This window comes from Eptatretus burgeri, chromosome 7, assembly GCF_056783735.1.
Source record: "Eptatretus burgeri isolate ZD-2024b chromosome 7, Ebu_testis_v1, whole genome shotgun sequence".
Classification (NCBI taxonomy): Eukaryota; Metazoa; Chordata; class Myxini; order Myxiniformes; family Myxinidae; genus Eptatretus; species Eptatretus burgeri.
Genome location: NC_140967.1, coordinates 58826775 through 58831774, shown reverse-complemented (window position 1 = coordinate 58831774; position 5000 = coordinate 58826775). Strand labels below are relative to the sequence as shown.

Genomic DNA, 5000 nt, shown 5'->3' with positions numbered 1-5000 from the left:
GAGAGAGACAGAGGGAAGGAGAGAGAGAGAGGGAAGGAGAGAGAGAGAGGGAAGGAGAGAGAGAGAGGGAAGGAGAGAGAGAGAGGGAAGGAGAGAGAGAGGGAAGGAGAGAGAGAGAGGGAAGGAGAGAGAGACACAGACAGAGAGACAGAGAGACAGAGAGACAGAGAGACAGAGAGACAGAGAGACAGAGAGACAGACAGACAGAGAGACAGAGAGACAGAGAGACAGAGAGAGAGAGAGAGAGAGAGAGATACAGAGACAGAGACAGAGACAGAGACAGAGACAGAGACAGAGACAGAGACAGAGACAGAGAGAGAGAGAGAGAGAGAGAGAGAGAGAGAGAGAGAGAGAGAAAAATGAATGCAAAAACAGACATGCAGAGAGAGAAATGATTCAGAGCAATAAGGAAAGGCCTGTGGAAAACACAGAGACAAAGGTTGTCTTCAGCAAACAGGGATGGACAAAAATGATATGGAAGTGCAAAAACAAGGACATAAAAACCCAAAGAAACAGAGATCCTCCTTGTCGAAATGCCCGTTTCCCATCTTCTCTCTGGGCGCATTGCCACCATGAAGACAAACAAACCAAGCCGCTATTTTCCCTCAGTCACCCTCCCTTAGTTCCCTCTCCCTTTCTCCTGTCTCAGGAAACATGTGGCATGCTTTAAAGCGATGCCGCTTCCTCTGTAGATCTCTTTGGCTTTCACTTTTTTCTTACCCCACCTCGCTCTTTGCCTCCACTCTATTGCCTGTGCTATTTTTCTCTTTTCTTCTCCGTCACTTATTCTTTCTTCCTCACTTATTCTTTCATTTCCCCTTGTCTATTTTGTCTTGCCCCCTCCCTTAAATACTTCCCTATTTTATCTCACAACCTGCAAATTGAGCATGCACAGTCAAGTCAGAGTGTTAGCATCTTGAGTGTACACTGTACAGCCCTTGGAGATGACTTTTAGTGAGCAGGATGGAGTGAGTGCTCATAAAATGGAAGATTATAATTGTTCTTCTTGGCAGGAGAAAAAAAACCATTGGTGACAGTTAAGTGAACAGCAACTTACATGGAATGTGTCATGCAGATGGCGTTGTTGGTGGAGGTTTTGTCGGACGAAATTGTTTCGCGCTTCAAAGAGCTTAAAATGTAAACTATTCCACAATGCCCGAGCCTTCTGGAACAACAGCCACTGTACTTCCCAACAAGCAGAATGGCAATAGGCAATGGAGTTACAGAGAAGAATAATTTTGTTTTAAAGGAAATTATTCTGAACTAACAGTTCTCCATAATAACAGAATTCCCTCGAGAACTCAACACCCTGGAATTTTGAGTAAAAACTCATTATACGTCAATTAACTTTGTGCAACATCTCTCCAGCATTGTTGGACTGCCATGAACCTGATGTCCACCGTCCTGTCTGCCAGCATTGGTTGGTGAAAGTTAGAGATCGCACTGTGTTCTTCGCGAAGAGTCGGTGACCTATCACCAGCACCCTGAACAAATTCCAAATTCCTGTTCTAAACTACAAGGGGCACTGCATCAATGACACTGCCATGCCCTGCAAGAACTGACCTGCAGCCACGTGCCGCATAAGAACGACAATGACCGATGTTCATCCTGCTGCCCCCAAAAGCTCTCCGCAGCAGTCATGGTGGTCTCATTAGACACAAATTTATTTTCCCCTGAGCTCAGACTTTGGTCTTACCAAGAGGTAGAAGTCTGTGTGAGCGAGACGGGGTGAATAAATGAGATGTGAAAGAAAGAATTTGTAAACCGCAATTCTTCGCAGCATCCACTGCGCATGTTGTGCAGATGCATTGTCCCGGGGATGCCAGACACCTTTTGTGAGCTTTCCGTGATGTTTGTACATCATTTTTTTCCAAAGTTGTCATAATTAATTTGCACAACACTCACCATTAATAGTCGTGCCTTTGTACAGTTAGTCCACCACAATTACACTATGACGGTCGCAAAAAAACGAATGACATGACCATGCCAACCGGAGGCAACTGTCTTGGCCTTGTTGGTTAGGGATGGAGAACTTGTGGTTTTCCTCTGGTTACTTTGTCTTTTTGATTTGGGATCAAAGTGGTGTACTGTGCTCGTGGTTCATACAGCGTCATGATGTGGTCAAAGAAAGCCTGTATATCACATTGAAATTCACCAAGAAGTTGACGTAATCAAAAATTTGCATCCTGGGAGTCTTCTGCTCTGGAGTTAAATGTCTGGACACCCATTTTGCCGAAACCCTGTTCATGTTTTATCTTTTCATGAATGATCTGTTCAACCGATGATGTTTTGCTTACGCCAAGGACACAAGCTAATTGGCGAATGGTGATACACCTGCCTGCGGTAACGGCATTCGACGTCACCTCAATATATCGTCGTGATCTTGGCTCATCTTCTGCGCTCTGTCTGCAATGCTTAATTTCAGCAGACGGTTCTTTAACTGTGCAGGGCATCTTCAACTAATGCTTGCACATTATCAGCCCGAATTTCCTTGGGTTTCATTTCATTGAGATTAAATTATTTCATCACGTATTGATAGTCAATGTGCTCCATTTGAGAAAACTGGAGGCGCCCTATGGAAACTCAGCCACCATGCAAAAGGTAAAAGAGATAGAGATTCAATAAATTCTCATTGTTCATCAATAAATTTGAACTACATTACTAGCAAATTTCATCCGGTTCTGACTTTTCCTTGATAGGCCAGGAACTTATGCCCCCTTCCCCTCCCCCACCACCTCCACGTTGTAGGTTCAACATTGAAAATTTGGATGAAATTAGCTTAGGAACAGATGATTATTGTTCGAATTAACCAGTCACCAAAATAAGGATTTTAAACATGCGTTTAAAGACAGACAGTCTCTGGGTGGTTAACATTTCAGTTTCTGATGGCAGTTGAAGAGTTGCAGAGGAGTGGAGGCATCATTGAGGGACTGTGGCTGCGTTCCATTTCTCAATGACGATTTATAACATTTCCCTGCAAAATAAATAAATAATTATGCACTCCTCGAGGCTAGTGCAGGATCAGAACAACAGGGGACAAAGAGTTAAACAAAGAAATGGGGTGAAGGGGAAACAGCTAGACAAGAATGCAACAATGCACCACAGCATGAGGTGAGGGGTTGGAGGTGAAAGGGGTCAGGGTCCCAGCGGGTGTATAATTACTCGGTGGTATAAACGGGAGAGATCTTGAGATGGTGGTGGGCAGCAGACTTTCAGCCCGGAGGGAAGAGAACAAGACAACAGACTCAGGAGGGCGGTCCTATTCATGAGAGGAGTGGGAGATGAATGAATGGAGGAGAGCGATTAGCTTCGACTTGCGGAGAGTAAAAAGGTGAGGATTTCAGAAGACATAAAGGTTGAAGAAATAAAAATTTTTCCATACAGTGATAAGGCTCGTGGAGGAGCTGGACTACAGAATGGATCAGGACAAAAGGAAAAGAACAGCAGAAAGAGAGGGAGAGTGAGGAGGGAGGGAGACACACAAACAGCAGAGAGAAACTTGGAGAAATAAGGGAGGTGAAGAAGAATGAGAGTTAGGGGAGGACACAGGGGGGTGACAAGGTATATACAGCCACAAATTCACAATCACAGAAGTGGAAAAAACCTGGAATCCCAGAAAATAGTGGGCTTGCGGAGGGTTAATGTGAGTAGAGAAGATGCTGGTTGAGGATTGGGGGGGGGGGTGTGACCTGAGATGGTGGTGAACGGCTGTGTTGAAGCCCTGAAGGGAGGAATGGGATTGAAGAGACTGAGGAATTGGTTACACATGCGGGAAGGGGTCAGGGTCCCAGCGGGTGTAAAATTAATTTAACATCCTGTATATATGTTGTCTTTTTGTTCTGGCTATTTTTTTACATTCTTCATCAATGAGCGAATTTTAATATTTTAGCTTCATACGTTCATCAACAGATCTTGAAAGCTAATGGGAATCGAGCTCAATTATCATTTGGATGGTACACCTGCATGAGGGTATTTCGGCTATTGAAGAGCAGCAAGAGAGCTCAGCTCGTAGCTTCCTGAGCTCCAATAGCTGAGCTTGTTCTGAATTTTTTTTTATGTAGAGAAGAGTATGGCTACAATCGCCATTCTGGTATAACGTCATCTTGAAACACACACAGTCTACATTCCAGAGGTAGAAATTAAAGTGTAAATGTTAATTAATTAGAGAGCAGTTGGACGTTCAGTTGGATTAAGTTAATAGTGATACTGCGGTTCATCTATAGAATACTGTACGAAGATGGTTCAATGTTTACATGAACTTTTAATCATGTATGACAAGTAAAAATAAGAGTTCAACTTTGTAAAATTTTGTGTAATTATACTGCTTCCCTGAATAAGTTATGCAGGAAGTGAGAGCAATGCTGACCAAAGCATTCTCGGTAAAATAAGATGGTGGTTAACGCTCAAGTTGGCTGAAGAACAGAGGTGCATCATTAAGTTTATTGAATAAGATCATTAACCGAGATGAAATCTGCAGGAAACAATCTGCACAATTCGGTGGTAAGTGTCTTCCACGGAATTGTGCGCTTAAAAGGTGCATCGAGTTCAAAAAGGCCCAGATTGATTAGTGATCTTCAGCATTCTCAGAAGCAACCAACAACTCTCACGCAAGCAAACGTGAAACTATGTTGAACAGATAATTTTGGAGAAATGCCAAAATACTGCACATAAAATGGCAGAATAATTGGATGTCAGTGTGGAAACATACATTCTCACTTGGAATTCAATCGGGTTGGCGTGAAGAAGGGAACCGAATGATGTCACGTTCGATCAAAAGGTGACTTATGTGGCCATTGCAACAGATCTGGAATGCTACCAGATGGAGAAAGATGTTCCATTGAAGAAGATTATGACTTGTGATGAGACTTGGGTCCATCAATTCATGTCAGAGTCAAAGCAAGCTAGTGGAGACATTCTTGGTCACCACCACCAAAAAAAGATGAAAATATTCAACGATCAACCAGAAAACATATGGCAATAGTGTTTTGGGACCTTAATGG

General features: G+C 43.2%; 1 protein-coding gene across 7 annotated transcripts in view; it reads right to left on the bottom strand.

Moving 5' to 3' along the window:
• GSE1 (Gse1 coiled-coil protein) overlaps positions 1-5000 on the bottom strand; it is a 228833-nt gene that overhangs the window by 176795 nt on the left and 47038 nt on the right. The window lies entirely within an intron of this gene.